Source organism: Pseudophryne corroboree, chromosome 12, assembly GCF_028390025.1.
Source record: "Pseudophryne corroboree isolate aPseCor3 chromosome 12, aPseCor3.hap2, whole genome shotgun sequence".
In the NCBI taxonomy this organism is placed as follows: domain Eukaryota; kingdom Metazoa; phylum Chordata; class Amphibia; order Anura; family Myobatrachidae; genus Pseudophryne; species Pseudophryne corroboree.
This window is the reverse complement of record NC_086455.1, coordinates 68,986,231-69,005,522: the sequence shown is the minus strand read 5'-3', so window position 1 is coordinate 69,005,522 and position 19,292 is coordinate 68,986,231.

Genomic DNA, 19,292 nt, shown 5'->3' with positions numbered 1-19,292 from the left:
GTCACCGACGCTCTGAGAATACTTAACACTATAAGGAATACACAGATACCGTGCTCAGGGTCCAACGCCTAATATATATATTATGAATGATATACTTGCAAAAGAATTAATACAAATACAAATCATACACTACAATATAACATAGACTACCTAACCAGATAACTACACAGGAAATACAATACAATACAATACTATTTAAGGGAAAATAAGAGAGAAAGAGGGGAAGAGAGAGAGAGAGAGAGAGAGAGAAATGGCTCATAATAACAAGAAGATCAATATGATTTCAGAGAAGCTTACACATGTGAGGAACAATCGCTGCGCAGTTATTCAATGCTGAGAATCTTTGTGGAGAAAATACTTGACCTTACCCATACTGGCTGTCCCTATATACAACACAACCCTACAATACCGCATGGGACAGAAGCTAGACTCCATTTTGAGAAAACTCCCATGAAGACTGCAACACATGGTTGAAAGGGGGAGGGGAAAACACCCGGCAGCAGCCATTTTAGATTTGCAGGTCCAAACACATGGCACTCTCTACTACACCACAATCACATAGCAGAAGACACAAGACTCCATTTTATTCCAAAATGTCCAAGCCTCAGGACAATGCATATGTTCTGATTTTACAATTCCAAACCATCTAAATCACCTTTCACAATTTCAATCCAACTTCCTAGAACCATCTTATTCACTTTCACATTCCAAACAACTTCAGTATCTCAATAACCAGAGCATATTCATCACAAGACCAGATCACAATGTAACCACACATCTCAGCCTGCCATTGCTACCAGCACATGTTCAAACGTAACTGCATGGTGGAATTTATGATTAACAAGATATATATTATAACTAACCAGTACAATCTATTTTAAATCACCACAGGCAAACAAATACCACAAATGCTATGCTACAGGTTGTCTAATGTCCCAGCTACCATCACAGATTCCCAGATCTATCACACAAACACCCAACAATCACACAACCAAGTTACAATATCCTATTTAAACCAGAAAGCAATCTGTCTATATTTCCTTATCTAGCCATGTGAATTCAATACTTAGCCTTTGGTGCCTGGTGATGATCCAGCCATGCTTCTGGGAGCTTTGTTCTGAGTGTAGCTTCATTACATCTGTTCTCTGAGGCCACCAGCAAAAACTGACCCCCAACCCCCCCAGACAGGAACTATCCTCCTGTGTGTCTGTTCCTAGGGGAGGGGTCTCTCTCTCTCCTTTGTATATGTTAATCAGGTTCAGCCCTGAAAATCTTAGTAAAAGGTTGGCTTGATCATCCATTGTTCATCTAACAAAGTGATCTTAGCTTTTATACATATAATCATATCTATCCGCTGCAATGTCCCACAACTTCACAACCAGCATCAAACTAACCCACACATCATTCTGCTTGCTTCAATACCAAACATGATGGGCGCATCTGGTTCTGTTCAGATAATACATATTCATGACATCAATTCATCAGCCAATTCTAAATCTCCATGATGTCTGGTGCTTGACATTATTATAACCATGTACTGTATGAAACAAGCGCCGAATCCATCTCCGTGCCATGTCCGAGCAAATGCGTGTGTTTCCATATATTGCTGTGCTCGCTGCGCATATTTGCAAGTATAGCGACTTAAATGTGTGTGTGGTTTGTATGTTCTCTCTATGTAATATTTTTGACTTTGACAGTCCACGCTTTGGCAGTCACCAATAACTGCCACTTCCTAAAACATTTCAAAAAGAGAAAAATATATGTCATATGTAAATACATTTCTATGATTGGGTAAGGGAGGAGAGAAGAAGGTGGGAAAAAGGTATGACCTAGTGAGATAGCAGAAGTATGTATGTATGAATCCATGTTTGGGGGGTCATGTATCATCGTGCCGTACGTGTTTTAAATCAAGCTTCGAGGTATTGCGAAGTATACATTTGAATTCCTTCTTATCCCGTACTAAGGGTCTGTGGATGGGCTGTCAAACTTTACCGAGCTCGTTTCGGCTTTTGGTTGCAACAAAATGGGGGAGCACATTTTAGTTGATGATACATGAATGGGGGAGGTATGTGATTGCTGATATCTGTGCCTGTATTCCCTATCGACTATGTGTGTCACTACCTGAGGGTTGTAGAAATGAAGATAAAGAACACTTATGGTAAATGCAGTGGTATTCTATGTCAGGTTAATGTACATTTGTCGGTTAAAGTCTTGTTCGGTGTCTGTTGGTTGCAGTCTTCTTTGTGCTTTTGCCCATAAGGTGCGAGCAAAAGCTGTCAATGTCCATAGATTTACAAAAGTGTTGGGCTAGCGTAATTTTAAAATTTCTAGGGAAACTGGGGATCCATGGCATAGTTCATCAAAAATCTGTGTATAAGGTTGTCAAAACTTCTTCTTTAATCCATCTGTTGTCTGTATATCGGCTCATCAAATTCCTCGTCCAAGTGGGTCTTCTTACCTTGGAGGAAAACGGAAAAACAGGTGAAAGAAACGGACCGTATAATCGCATTTTCATCACATCATTGTTTCTACAGTTGGGTCATAAATCAAATCCATTGAAATTACAGTTTCCTCACTCCTTAGACTCATTACCTCAGGTAGTACTTTTCCAATATAACACAATCCTTCAGAGTTTGGGGCAAGCCGCTCATACGCCTTTCTCCCGCATATGAAATATGCATCATCGGGGAGAACATATGGGCCCTCATTCCGAGTTGATCGGTCGCAAGGCGAATTTAGCAGAGTTACACACGCTAAGCCGCCGCCTACTGGGAGTGAATCTTAGCTTCTTAAAATTGCGACCGATGTATTCGCAATATTGCGATTACTAACTACTTAGCAGTTTCAGAGTAGCTCCAGACTTACTCTGCCTGTGCGATCAGTTCAGTGCTTGTCGTTCCTGGTTGACGTCACAAACACACCCAGCGTTCGCCCAGGCACTCCCACCGTTTCTCCGGCCACTCCTGCGTTTTTTCCGGAAACGGTAGCGTTTTCAGCCACACGCCCCTGAAACGCCGTGTTTCCGCCCAGTAACACCCATTTCCTGTCAATCACATTACGATCGCCGGAGCGAAGAAAAAGCCGTGAGTAAAAATACTTTCTTCATAGTAAAGTTACTTGGCGCAGTCGCAGTGCGAACATTGCGCATGCGTACTAAGCGGATTTTCACTGCGATGCGATGAAAAATACCGAGCGAACAACTCGGAATGAGGGCCATGGGACGGAATATGTCATAACCATATTACAAACCTTCCATGTGAAATCTCCTAACCCTAATTCTCCCATCTGTTTAGTACACGTATCAGGTTGTACGATATATGCACAGTATCCTGGTGATACCTCTCCAACTCTCGTAATCCTATTTCCTAAGGTATACCTATACCGGAAAGATTTTCCTCTACTGGCTATGTGGCGTATAAGCTCTGTATCTGTAGGCATTCTATCTGCTCTATGCGAAAAGGTCATGGTTTGGTTACTCCATGACACTTCCCAATTTCCCGGCTTTCGGGGATTGGAGATGTTAAAACATAATATGGACCTATCCACATGATATTGGTGGAGCTTCAAACTAGGAGGGCTGGAGATATTAAACCTCCTGTCCACCGGTCTCCCACCACTTAACTCAAGTACCTCCCCTAACGTTAAAGGAAATGGTACTAGCCCTGATTTGCTATGAGCTTGAGGTACTTGAGAGCATACCCAACAATCTGTCTTATTTAACACACTACCCACTAAGGAGTGATAGTCACTCAATGGATGCCGGTCCATGTGGATATTAAAACTGGATTGGCATTTCTTAATGCACCCATCCTCAACTACGTTATCACAGAGCCTACAGATACAGTTTTCTTCAGTTAACAATCCAAAAAAAAATGTTTACAAATAACATGGCTGTTAGATTGTTTCCGGTACTCGCCTTTGTTCGGTGATTGGGTTGCTATTGGAAATTTACACCTCCATCTTTATCATCAGGACCTTTCTGGATCCTTTCTCGACCTCACTGATACTCTCACCGAAACAGACTGCTCTGGTCAACATCATGGTCAACAGGAAAATCCATATCACAGTCTCTTGGGGCAAGTCCATCTTACAGGAGGAGAAAAGAAGAAATTTGTAATGGGATACAGAAAAACAGTTTGAGGGGGAGAGAAACTTGTTACGATATTAAGTTCTCTAGTCTTGTTGTTCTTCTTGTTCCGCTGTCATCTCAAAGGTGCTGTCTTTCAGTCTTCCAAACGAACATTCCGATAATGCAATATTCCTTCCAAATCAGCGATCTCTCTGTAAGGAGCAAAAATCTTGCATTACCATTTGTTTAACTGATGTGTGACATACCATCTTTAAAACATGAAAGCATGAGTGAGAAGAGAGAGAAAACAACAACAGCAAAAAAAACAAAAGAGAGAGAACAATTTATATGCATGTGTATATTACTTAAATCAACAATAGCCATCAATAGGAAAAGAGAAAAAAAAAACATTTTTCAAACATTTTAAAACATTGTCAGATCGTCAGGCTGTCATATCTACATGTCCAATGGTTTCTTTGCGCCGTCCCTCCCCCCAGCACCATACTCCACTTTCTGTATCTGGCCAGGATACATTGATGCGGATAGGTCATGCTGGGGTTTGGTAGACTTCTGCAAAGACCAAGCGGATATGCAATGTTTGAGTCCTTACTAATAATCGTCAGAGATGGGGAGATAGAGAGAGAGAGAAAAAAAACATTTCACAGATACATTTACAATGTTTCACCTGGTCATTCCTGTGTCTTCAGGGAATGACCTCCCAATTTATTAACCGTTACCTCAGGCTTACCATCAGTTCTAATGATCACCTTTCCTGACTACATATCATGAGTGTGGGCCAAAATTCTTCCTATCTGATCCCTGATTATAATTTGGTGTGTCATTACTTTGCTCATTTCTTGGTCTAGGGGGTCTGACTTTATGTGGGCTGTTACAGTTGCTGGCATAATGCCCTTCTCTTTTGCAAAGATCACAAATCCTTGAGTTCCTCCATGTGCCAATGGCCTGGGGTTTTGGTTGATTTGATGCCTCCTCAAACGCTTGGATGCTCATCACCATCAACCGCTTTCCCTGTACCTACCTGATTCCTTGGATACCATGATTATGTCGTTGTCTAGGGAGTTGATATACCTTCTGTGAATCTTTGATCATACAGTTAGATCTTTCCTAGGATCTGGGTAATCAGACATGATTGATCTCAATTCTGTCCGGGACCAGGGATGGCGCATTGCACTGTCCTTGACGGGAATGGTTCCCTGATCGTCAGTCTTCCCATTGGGGACTGTGATCACCCTGACAGGACTAAACTCAATTACATCACCTTGTTTTGGTCTTACAATATGGGGTACATTTGTTTGTGCGTGATATAAAACATTGTACGTACCTGTGGACACGACCTCACCTGACCCTCCGTTAGGGGGTTTGATTATTGCCTTTACCAATTTGGTCGCGTCCACCTGGATGTCTTGTAGGCTGGCTGCTGGAAGAGATGCCGACATCGTTCTGGGCTCACTTTCTTGCTGATAATCCTGAGGGAAGTTTAACATGGGGTGCGACTTGCACAGGTTAACATTTGTGATTTTTATACATTTATTTTTATAAACATTATTACATTTGTTACTTTCGTTCTTAATACAGTTACTAAGTGCATTTTTATCATACAACATTGTGCCATTTCTCTGCAACCATAATCCTCTCCATTGCCATGTCTCTCCTCTCAAGATGAAAGTTAGGTATGTAAGTTACATTTCTTTGCATTTCACTTTCCTGTTGCCATAACTGCAAACAATCATCATGTTTAACTCGTTTCCAGGATTTTATGAGACAGATCCTCCGCCTTAAATTATGCAACACCTCTGAGTCAAAACTACCTATCCCAGGAAATGGTGCTTTATCCCCCGCAGTCATTCGTGTCCATTCATCACAAAAGGTCTCAGTGTGGGGACCATACTTCCCCCACATTACTAACCGAGCAGACCCTCGGGGTCTGCAAGCCTCTGCAGTCTGAACCCTGACTGCTGAACGTCCCTGTGTTGTGCACTTGGCTGCCATTGTGGACCTCTTTTAACACAGAAAAACTTCCTAAAATGCACCAAACACAGAAATCTACGTTGGAAATCCTTAAAGCTCTTCCACTGAACTTCTTCTGCTCCGAGTATCTCCGGTCCGCCTTCTAGCAGACACGTGTAGCCGTTGCAGGCCCTATCTCTAGAGATTTTACCAGTGAAAATTCTCTTCCTTTTTTTTCTCTTTACACAAATCACGCTTGAATGTGCTTCCCACAACACGTATGAGGGCAATTTACCTCGTATCACGTTGCGTTATTGGTCACACCTACAACCGTGCGGTCCAATCGTACCCCTTATAGACACTTGTTGCCCATAAATGGTAGGATCATTGGAGTCTCCCTACTGTGCTCCAAAACAGCCAGAGCGTAATACAACGAAAACTTTATCACACTCTGTTGCACGTTTTCACTCAGACCGTGCTCATCACGTTCCACTAAAGATCACACAGATCACAAAGTCCACAAAGCGGGATTCAATACCGTTTTATCACACAGATCACAAAGTCCACAAAGCGGGATTCAATACACTCATACCGTTTTCAACCCACTATCATTCTTATAGTTTTCTGATCAGAAAAAAAATAATTTCCCGTAGTCTGATAGCTCTCCCCAGAGGCGTTACAGTAAAGTAAGGTATTTAAACTAAATTTTGGAAACTGAACAAATGTGTGCTATTGTCTTGTGGCTTCTGTATCGCCTTACTATAAATGTAAGCGATATTTCACTATATAAACGCTTACCAAACACCACACAGTATCTTCTATGCTGTGTGCTTGTTTTTTTCAATTACTCCCTTACCTTTTTTTTTTTTTAAATAGCAGCAAATTTTCTCAGCACGTTATCAATGCAAATGGCAAACAGGAAGGTGAGATATGTGAAAGTACACAGATGAAAATGCAATTCTAAATTAATCTAATAACATACATTGATGTAAGCACAGACATATAGACATTACATATATGTACTAATCACTTATTACATATATGAGACCTTATTCAGTGCTTCCAATTTGCATACGAATGTGCTTTCAAACTATCTGTGAATGCAATCTCCTTCACTGCTGGGAGAGAAAAAAAACAACAAACCAGTCACACAAGTTCATTTGCATTTCAATGGCCCATCTCACAACTAGCAGAGAATCCTAGAATCTTGGAGGTGAGAGGGGAAAAAGAAAAAAAAAACACAACAAAAAACAAAACAACAACTTTCATTAAGCCCTATCTGAACTATTTATAATTGACTATGACACTGGTTAAATAAATGCATTGGTAACTCATAAATGGTGATTTTTTTTTTGGATTTTTTTTTGACAATGGATGGCTGATTATTTCCTGAGTCAACTGAAAAGCAGCCGTTCAAAAAAAAATAAAATTTGACCTTCCCAAAATGGCCGCTGCTCCTCCCCCTTCCACCTCCATGAGGGTCACACAAAATGGTGGACAGACCATGCGGCCTCTCCTGCCATAAAGAAAATCACCATGCTAGCTCCCAAAGTAACTTTTAAATGTACTTTTAAACCTACTTAAACAGATAAACAATCTAATCTTAATCAAACACGATATGATCCATTTGAACCTGGTTTTGCGACAATAAAAATACATTTTAGCATCTTAAATATTATGAGAAACGCCTTGTCCCTTAAAATTTCCTATCAGCGTCTTACTGATACCACAATACATTAACGTGGATGTTTTTTTTTTTTTTTTTTTTTTTTCAGCATTTTGCGAGATGTCCATCATTAGCCGGTCAATTACAGCCGCGTTTGTAATGTACAGTGCATCATTAAGATCGTGATATCACGGACCAGAGCCCCCATCTAACAAAGCTAAATATTTATCTTATTAAAAACACGTTAAAGGTTAAAGAACACAGTACGCAATTGGCGCAAAAAGTACCGCAAGGGTACTCCCTTAACTATACCTTAAGGAATGTACTTATACTGTAAACCTCTGTGTAGTGGTAGAGTGTAAATGCAACACAGAATAACCTTATTACCTTTAAAGCTGTTCGAGCGTCACCGACGCTCTGAGAATACTTAACACTATAAGGAATACACAGATACCGTGCTCAGGGTCCAACGCCTAATATATATATTATGAATGATATACTTGCAAAAGAATTAATACAAATACAAATCATACACTACAATATAACATAGACTACCTAACCAGATAACTACACAGGAAATACAATACAATACAATACTATTTAAGGGAAAATAAGAGAGAAAGAGGGGAAGAGAGAGAGAGAGAGAGAGAAATGGCTCATAATAACAAGAAGATCAATATGATTTCAGAGAAGCTTACACATGTGAGGAACAATCGCTGCGCAGTTATTCAATGCTGAGAATCTTTGTGGAGAAAATACTTGACCTTACCCATACTGGCTGTCCCTATATACAACACAACCCTACAATACCGCATGGGACAGAAGCTAGACTCCATTTTGAGAAAACTCCCATGAAGACTGCAACACATGGTTGAAAGGGGGAGGGGAAAACACCCGGCAGCAGCCATTTTAGATTTGCAGGTCCAAACACATGGCACTCTCTACTACACCACAATCACATAGCAGAAGACACAAGACTCCATTTTATTCCAAAATGTCCAAGCCTCAGAACAATGCATATGTTCTGATTTTACAATTCCAAACCATCTAAATCACCTTTCACAATTTCAATCCAACTTCCTAGAACCATCTTATTCACTTTCACATTCCAAACAACTTCAGTATCTCAATAACCAGAGCATATTCATCACAAGACCAGATCACAATGTAACCACACATCTCAGCCTGCCATTGCTACCAGCACATGTTCAAACGTAACTGCATGGTGGAATTTATGATTAACAAGATATATATTATAACTAACCAGTACAATCTATTTTAAATCACCACAGGCAAACAAATACCACAAATGCTATGCTACAGGTTGTCTAATGTCCCAGCTACCATCACAGATTCCCAGATCTATCACACAAACACCCAACAATCACACAACCAAGTTACAATATCCTATTTAAACCAGAAAGCAATCTGTCTATATTTCCTTATCTAGCCATGTGAATTCAATACTTAGCCTTTGGTGCCTGGTGATGATCCAGCCATGCTTCTGGGAGCTTTGTTCTGAGTGTAGCTTCATTACATCTGTTCTCTGAGGCCACCAGCAAAAACTGACCCCCAACCCCCCCAGACAGGAACTATCCTCCTGTGTGTCTGTTCCTAGGGGAGGGGTCTCTCTCTCTCCTTTGTATATGTTAATCAGGTTCAGCCCTGAAAATCTTAGTAAAAGGTTGGCTTGATCATCCATTGTTCATCTAACAAAGTGATCTTAGCTTTTATACATATAATCATATCTATCCGCTGCAATGTCCCACAACTTCACAACCAGCATCAAACTAACCCACACATCATTCTGCTTGCTTCAATACCAAACATGATGGGCGCATCTGGTTCTGTTCAGATAATACATATTCATGACATCAATTCATCAGCCAATTCTAAATCTCCATGATGTCTGGTGCTTGACATTATTATAACCATGTACTGTATGAAACAAGCGCCGAATCCATCTCCGTGCCATGTCCGAGCAAATGCGTGTGTTTCCATATATTGCTGTGCTCGCTGCGCATATTTGCAAGTATAGCGACTTAAATGTGTGTGTGGTTTGTATGTTCTCTCTATGTAATATTTTTGACTTTGACAAGAGCCAATTCCCCGTAGTGCCAAATCCAGCTGTCATCCTCATGCAAATTCCCCCTACTGCGAAATTTTTCACTGTCATTGACCTCTGTTCTGCTTTCTTTTCGGTCCCTCTGCACCCTGACAGCCAATACTTGTTTGCATTCACATACAGGGGAGTACAGTACACCTGGACTCGCCTACCCCAAGGTTTCATTGACAGCCCAAGTATTTTCTCCCAGGTTTTGCATGACTGTTTACAATCCTTTCAACCTGAGAGCGGATCAGTATTAATACAGTATGTAGATGACTTACTGCTGTGTTCAGATTCACTCGAGTCATCCTTGAAAGACACGAAACAGCTTCTGTTTCACCTTTCTAATACGGGACACAAGGTTTCAAAGGATAAGTTACAGTTGTGCCAGACCAAGGTAAAATATTTGGGACATTGCTTGACACAAGGACTTAGACACCTCACAGCTGATAGAATACAGGCGATTCGCGACATGACTCTGCCACAAACCCAGCAGCAGATCCACACTTTCCTTGGAATGTGTGGGTACTGCCGAAACTGGATCCCAGGGTTCTCCATACTGGCTTTACCTTTGCAGGAAATGGTCTCCTCGAACAAACCAGATCGGATCTCTCACACAGATGAGTCCGAACTGGCATTTGAGAGACTTAAACAATGCCTATAACAGGCACCTGCATTAGGCATGCCAAATTATGGGAAACCCTTTGAATTGTACGGTACGGAAAGTGCTGGGTGTGCGGCAGGTGTCCTAACCCAGAGACATGGTGATGCCAGCAGGCCGGTAGCTTACTACAGTGCACAGTTGGACAACGTAGCGCGGTCTCTCCCCACATGCTTGCGAAGTGTTGCAGCGACAGCTTTGCTAGTGAGTAAAAGCGAAGACGTAGTGTTGGGACACAACCTGACCATCCATACACCTCATGCAGTGTCAGCCTTACTGAACTCTGCCCAAACCAGACATGTCTCATCAGCACGGTTTACAAGGTGGGAATTAGCACTCTTGGCCCCTGTAAACATCACCATAAAGAGATGCAGCGCACTAAATCCTGCAACTTATCTCCCGGGTGTGCCTGGACAGGCACAAAGGGTGGAGGATGAGAATGATGGTGAAGGAGGATTTAGTATAGACACTGACACACATGATTGTATGGAATATCTGAACCAAACTTTCACTGCAAGACCCGACATTAGTGACAACCCACTGGAAGGTGTAGATTTTACTTTTTACACTGATGGTAGTTGCCACAGACAGACGGACTCGGTAGACTTGTGTACTGGATACGCAGTCGTAGATGACAGAGGTATCATAGAAGCTGAGCCCCTGGGCCCACCGCACTAAGCACAAGTTGCTGAGCTGGTCGCCCTAACCAGAGCATGTGAATTGGCTAAGGGTAAGTCAGCCAATATATATACAGATTCTAGGTATGCCTTTGGAGTAGTGCATGATTTCGGGGCCCTATGGCGCCTCAGAAATTTCATGACGGCAGCTGGCACACCTGTAGCGCATGCATCCCATATAAAAAGGCTTCTAACAGCGATACAGGAACCTGACAGAGTGGCTGTTATCAAGTGCAAAGCCCACACTTACAGTCAAGACCCAGTGTCACTTGGTAATAGCCGGGCAGACGAAGCTGCTAAATCAGCAGCCAGCACCCCCATACAGACAGATATCACACCACTGATGGTATTCAATACCATCAACACACAAAAATTAAGTGAAATGCAAAATTTGTGTTCTCCACAGGAAAAGGCAGTCTGGAGGTCAAAAGGATATGGCCAGGAGTCCTCAGGACTCTGGACAGATGGACAGGGTAAGCCAGTAGCCCCCAGAGCATATCTTCCAAGCTTAGTTGAGGCGGCACACGGTCTGACTCATCTGGGCAAAGAGGGTATGTGTAAGCTGGTGAGAGCCTACTGGTGTGCGCCAGGATTCTCTTCTCATGCGGGTAAGAGAGCAATGACATGTCTTATCTGCTTGAGGAAGAATATTGGAAAGTCAATACCAACAGAACCATCCCATATCCCGCCAACAGACGGCCCTTTTCAGGTAATACAAATTGATTTCATACAGTTACCACCCTGCAGAAATTTAAAATATGTGTTAGTCTGTATTGACATGTTTTCAAATTGGGTAGAAGCGTTCCCTGCTGCCACAAATACTGCTACGTTCACTGCAAAGAAAATTGTGCAGGAATTTGTGTGCAGATATGGTATCCCTAGGATAATTGAAAGCGATAGGGGTACCCATTTTACAGGTGAAGTCTTTCAGGTTATGTGCAAACTGATGGGAATTAATAGTAAGCTGCATACTCCGTACCGCCCACAGGCGAGTGCGAAGGTTGAAAGAGTAAACAGCACTATTAAGAACAAGCTGAGCAGAGTGATGGCTGAAACTGGATTGTTATGGCCAGAAGCTTTGCCACTTGTATTGTACAGCATCAGAACCACTCCCAGGTCCCCCCTTAACCTATCACCCTTTGAGATTCTTTTTGGTCGACAACCCCATGTAATGATTGACCCCCAGGATGATTTGAAATGCAATAACGAGGTGACTGTAAAATATTTGGTTAAGGTGAGCCAGCAGTTGAGGAATCAAAACAGAAATCTAAAGCTGGTGATTCCTGACCTACCAAACAGTAATTGTCATGACATTGAACCTGGGGATTATGTAATGATTCGAAATTTTCTACGCTCAGGTTGCCTCATTGACAGGTGGGAAGGACCGTACCAAGTCTTACTAACCAGCACGACAGCATTAAAGGTTGCCGAAAGAGAGACTTGGGTCCACTCGTCCCACTGTAAGAAGGTCGCTGACCCAGAGAAAACCCGTGACAAAGAGCAGAGTGTAGAGGAAATCGTATCACTGGAGTGTCTGTTCCGGGAAGGTTGAGAGGCAGGACTGTTGTCACGGCACCTGAGCACGGAGAACTACAAGACCAGAGGCGGTTGTCGAACCAATTTTTCTTTTTCCTTTTTATTATTTTCTCCATCTCCCATTACCCTCCTTTCCCCCCTTTTCTTGCTCCCTTTTCTCTCCCCTTAACAAGATGGACTTACCCCAAGAGACTGCGTTCCGGGTTTTCCTGTTGACCCTGTTGTTGACCAGAGCAGTCTGTTTCGGTGAGAGTACCAGAGAGGTCGAGAAAGGATCTGGAATGGGTTCTGATGGCAAGGACGGATTTGTAGAATTCCAAGAGCAACACATCCACCGAGCAAAGGCGAGTATCAGAAAACGATCTGGTAGTCAAGAAACTAGGAGGCACTGTGAAGGGTTATTGGCTGAGGAAAATTGTATTTGTAGAAACTGTGAAAACATAGTTGAGGACGGGTGCACCCAGAGATGTCAGTCCAGCCTTAATATCAACATGGACCGTCATCCATTGAGTGACTACCACTCATTAGTGGGTAAGGTTTTAAACCAAACAGAATGCTGGGTGCGCTCACAAGTACCTCAAGGTCAGAGCAAGTCAGGACTAGTACCGTACCCTTTAACAATAGATGAGGTACTTGAATTACGGGGTGGGAGACTGGTGGACAAGAAATTTAATATTTCTAGGCCCCCTAGTTTGAAGCTCCACCAGTACCATGTAGATAGATCCTTAGTATGTTTCAACATTTCCAATTCCCGAAAGCCGGGAAATTGGGAAGTGACATGGAATAACCAAACCATGGCATTTTCACACAGAGCCGACAGAATACCCGTAGACTCTGAACTTATACGCCAAATAGCCGACGATGGAAGGTATTTTCGGTATAGGTATACTCTAGGAAGTAGGACCATGCGGGTTGGAGAAGTATCACCAGGGTACTGTGCGCATATCATACAGCCTGATACGTGTACTGAACAGATGAGGGAGTTAGGGATAGGATTTTTCACTTGGAAGGTTTGCAATATGGTAATGTCATATTCTGTCCCATATGTTCTCCCCGATGATGCTTATTTCATATGTGGGAGGAAGGCGTATAAGTGGCTTGCCCCAAACTCAGAGGGATTGTGTTACATTGGAAGAGTGTTGCCAGAAGTTATGACCATAACCCATAATAAGATGAAAGACGTTCACCGCAATGCTCAAGCTCCTTACACTCATACTCACTATGAACACATCGTTAAGAGACACCTTATAGATAGGACAGAGCACGCAGCCTCTGATTTGATCCACGAATCCACCGGGATTCAATTCCTACTCGCGTTAGACATCACCCGTACCGCCAGAGGAATTATAAATTATAGGTATATCCACGCGCTAGCGAACCTAATAGATAATATCACCGAGATGTATGATGACACCTTCAGGTATACAGGGAGGGAGTTGCAAGCTTACAAAACGGAACTGATCCAGCACAGGATGGTCCTCAATTATATCACAGCGGTGACAGGCGGGTACTGTGTCACTTTGGCAACTCAGCATGGTGTGAAGTGCTGCACGTATATTACAAACAGCACTGATGACCCAACCGAGGTCATAGATCAAAAGATGGACGATATCTTGCAGTTGAAGTGGGAGTTCCGGAGGAGACACAACCTTACCCTGACTGCTGTGAGTAATGAACTGACCGGCTGGGTCTCATGGTTGAACCCACGCAATTGGTTCTCAGGTTTAGGAGAATGGGCTCAAAATGTTATCGTGAGTGTAGGAAAGTTTCTCCTTTGTATCCTGGGAGTTGTCATAATGATTGGCTTGATATTTAGGTGTGTTCGAATTTTAACGCGGCGCAAGCACGGTACCAAATTGATGAGTTTAAGGAACGGGGGCATTGGTACAGCAACTGATTTAATTTATGACCCATCAATAGAGACAATGTTGTGATAAGACGTGATTCCACGGTCCGTTTATTTCACCCGTTTCTCCTTTGTTTTCCCTCAGCAAAAATACACCCATCCGGAGAAGACTTCAATCAACACCCAAGAATGATTACGCAAATGTTATGTGAATGTATTTTTGATATGTTTCTTATCTTCATCTCTACAACATTCAGGTAGTGACACACATAGTCGACAGGTGATATCCACATATTAGCATTCACACGTGTTCCCCCTCCATGTATCATCAACTAAATGTGCACCCCATTTGTTGGAACAAGAAGCCGAAAAGAGCTCGGTAGTGTTTGTTGGCCCACTTACAGACCCTTAATACGGGATAAGAAGGATTTAATGTATACTTCGCAATACCTCGAAGCTTATCTAGAACATATACGGCACGATGAAACATGCCCCTCAGACATGGATTTCATACATACATGCTTTTACTATCCCACTAGGTCATACATTTCCCGCCTACACCTCTCCTCCTACCATCCAATCATCTGTAGATATTGTAATGTATATTTTTCTGTTTAATGTTTAGATAGTGGCAGTTATTGTTGACTGCCAAAGGGTTGACTGTCAAAGTCGAAAAATATTGTAAATGCATACACCATGTACTAACCCCATACACATGCCCGCTGCGCGTGCACTTATTCCGCCGTGCGTGCACATATCCGCAATTTGCGTAGGATCGCTCCTGCAATCATGCGCGTGGTATGGGAGTTTGTGAGCGCATAGAGGGTTATCAGAACATTACATATTTAACCCAAATAGTGCATTTTGTACACATAAGCCCTCATTCCGAGTTGAACGCTCGCAAGGCGAATTTAGCAGAGTTGCTCACGCTAAGCCTCCGCCTACTGGGAGTGTATCTTAGCTTCTTAAAATTGCGAACGAAGTATTCGCAATTTTGCGATTAGCACACGTCTTAGCAGTTTCAGAGTAGCTTCATACTTACTCGGCATCTGCGATCAGTTCAGTGTTTGTCGTTCCTGGTTTGACGTCACAAACACACCCAGCGTTCGCCCAGACACTCCCCCGTTTCTCCAGCCACTCCTGCGTTTTTTCCGGAAACGGCAGCGTTTTCATCCACACGCCCATAAAACTCCGTGTTTCCGCCCAGTAACACCCATTTCCTGTCAATCACACTACGATCGCCGGAGCGAAGAAAAAGCCGTGAGTAAAAATACTATCTTCATAGCAAATTTACTTGGCGCAGTCGCAGTGCGAACATTGCGCATGCGTACTAAGCAGAAAAACGCTGCGATGCGATGAAATTTACCGAGCGAACAACTCGGAATGAGGGCCCTAGTTCCCCTAAACCACATCAGCGAGTATCAAAAGTTTAAACAGTTCCAGGACTAAGGGATTCGCCTTTGCATGATAGGAAGGGTCAGATAAAGGTTAGAAGGTGATGTCTAGTATCCAACTGTAGGGTATTTTAAGGGTAACATTCCGGTATTGGTTAGAGAAAGATCGCATGTTCCAGCGTATAGTTATGTGCAGAAATAGAATATAGCTATAAACTGTATTTACTGTATATTATGTATGTGGCGGGAATCCAGAGGATACCACCCCCAAGAGCAGTTGAGAAAGACATCGCCCACCTTTTCAAATCAACCTATGACCTCTCCTGTAATATAAAGACACATCTCTGTGTCCAATGGACAATGAGATTACAGTAACCATTGTATTGCGTATGTAAGTTGTGTATAAAAAGCCCGTTGTTGCCTGGCCGGTCAGAAGACTGTAAACGCTTTCTACCTGACAAGTGGAGGACCGGCCGGGTTGCGCTTGTGAACATTCTCACGTATGTACATTGACTGTAGCCATTATTCTGTTTTAGATTTATCTTGTTAGCCTGTAGTGTATGATTTGTACTGTTTTACCTTTTGAAATAATCCACTGTGGCCTTAGAACCCTGTGGTTTCAACTACAAATCGGTGTTGTGTCCTCACTTTCCTGCAAGGGTTTACAGCGTATTTTAACTGTATAAGATTTTTAAGTATTGATAAGGTGTACGCACTGCGGGTACTTTATACCGCCAGCGCTACTTAAGGTTTAAAGTATAACATCATTACAGTGCTTTGCGGCACATGGTTTAGAGTGTAAGAATAACATCGCATTGCATTATGAATAAGGTTTAGAGGTTATCAATTGTGTGTGCGCGCGCTGTGCGTACTCTGTACACTCAGCGCGGCGTGTGTACGCCAAGTACGTACCACGTACAGGACTCTGTACGCTAATAGCGTACAAAGTGCGTAGCGCGTGTATTCAGTCTAGCGGCCATAGCGGCTCCACGGTAAAAGTGTATCTAGAGGTATAGCTTTATGGTTTAAGATAATAGAGACATTATCATTCCCTACAGATTGTAAGTTTGTGAGCAGGGCCTTCCTACCTCTGACTGTTTGTTTATTACCCAGTTTTGTTGTATCATTGTGTCCAATTGTAAATTGCAACGGAATTTGCTGCGCTATATAAGAAACTGTTAATAAATAAATAATAAATAAATAAGCTTGCGGCCCACTCCATGGGACCCCATTTCACTGCATGTCCTACTCTATCACATAAACTTTCACATAGATTTATTAGGTACCTGCAGTGGCGTAACTAGAAATTTTTCTCCCCCAAGCCAAAAAATTCTTCGGCGCCCACCCCCCATATCCCCCATAATTGTCACTAGTAACGGGACAAACATGCGCGAGCCGCCAAAAGGGGGTGTGGCTTTGTTGAAATGGGTGTGGCGTCGCATAAAGGGGCGTGGCATTGCAGGAAAAGACTACCTTATACCCCAGTTTTGCAACCTGCACGCCCAGACGTTGGCCACCACAGGAAAGAAAAATAATCCTGATTCATGCCCCTTACATTATTTGTCATTTTTCCTCCTTATAGTAATGCCCAGTATACATTATGCCACATACTGCAATGGCCCTTAGACATTATGCCACACACAATAATGCACATGACACAATATGCACACACCGTAATGCCCCCGACACATTATGCCACTCACCGTAATGCCTGTGACACATTATGACAGGAATTGCAATGCCCGTTATACATTATGCTATACACTGCAATGACCATGATACATTATAGCACATACAATGTGACACATTATGACACACACCGCAATGACCCTGAGATATTATACCACATACCACAATGCCTGTGATATAGTATACAACACACCGTAATGCCTGACACATTATGACACACACCGCAATGTCCGTGATACATTATGCCACACACCGTAATGCCCATTACACATTAAGTTCTACAGTAAGGCTTCTAATTACTTTTAAATTACCTGCTCGTTGCCAGGGGTTTCATGCTCTTGGTTCCATGCACGGTGCCAGGGATTTTCATGCTCAGGGTGTCATGCTCGTTGCCAGGGGTTTCATGCACTGGGTGTCATGCTCGTTGCTAGGGGTAAGTGCTTGTTGCTAGGGCCGTGCTCCCAGTACCACATATGGCCCCAGTGCCAGATATTCCCCCACAGTGCCAGGTACTCACGTGCCCCCAGTGCCACATATGCCCCCTCAGTGCCTGCCACATATGCCCCCAGTGCCAAATATACCCCCCCAGTGCCACATATGCCCCCAGTGCCAGATATTCCCCCACAGTGCCAGGTGCTCACGTGCCCCCAGTGCCACATATGCCCCCTCAGTGACTGCCACATATGCTCCCCCAGTACCGCTCTCCCCCCGCTCCCCCCCCCCCGCTCCTTTGTGATGGAGGGACACGGAGGGCACAGCGCGCGCCTTCCCCGTGTCCCTCCTGGGTCTCCGGTGGGTCTGTTAAAGGAAGTGCCGGTTCGTGAGCCAATCAGAGCTCATGAACGGCACTTCCTTTATTAGACCCGCAGGAGACCCAGGAGGGACACGGGAGAGGCGCGCACTGTGCCCTCCGTGTCCCTCCTTACAGCAGCGGAGGGAAGGAGACCGCAGATTGACATGCGGATGCTCGTCCGCATGTCAATCTGCACTAAATCAGTGGCGCCCCCGCAGCCCCTCGCCCCCAAGCCACCGCGAGGGCTGCGGGGGCAGTAGTTACGCCACTGGGGACCTGGCTACTGCTGTCTCATAGGGGAAAATGTGCTTACTTGGTACGCAAGCTTACATGCACTGTACAATTCATAAACAAAAACACCATTGTTTATTCAGATGTATACTAAAGCATTAAGGGGAATGAAGCTGCTTAGGAGAGTGCAGGGTTCTCTGTATATGTATGTATATATATATATATCCAAGTCAGCAAAATCCCTGGCACTCCGGTCTTACATACACCTTGCTCCGGTGCCCTCCCTACAGCACAATGTCCGTATACATTTCCCTTTACACGGGCGGCACTCAGAGACTTGCGACCAATTTATAAAGTGCAAAAAAAGCCCCACCGGGCTGCTTTAATGGTGACGTTTTGGGGTATTGTCTGAGGAAGGGGAGTAATACCCCGAAACGTCACCATTAAAGCAGCCCGGTGGGGCTTTTTTTGCACTTTATAAATTGGTCGCAAGTCTCTGAGTGCCGCCCGTGTAAAGGGAAATATATATATATATATATATATATATATATATAGTTCCAGAAAAAGCACTCACCGGGGACTTGATAGAACAGTCAAAAAAAGCGAAGTTTATTGACTCACAAAGTGAAAGCCATTGTGGCCAACGTGGTAGTCA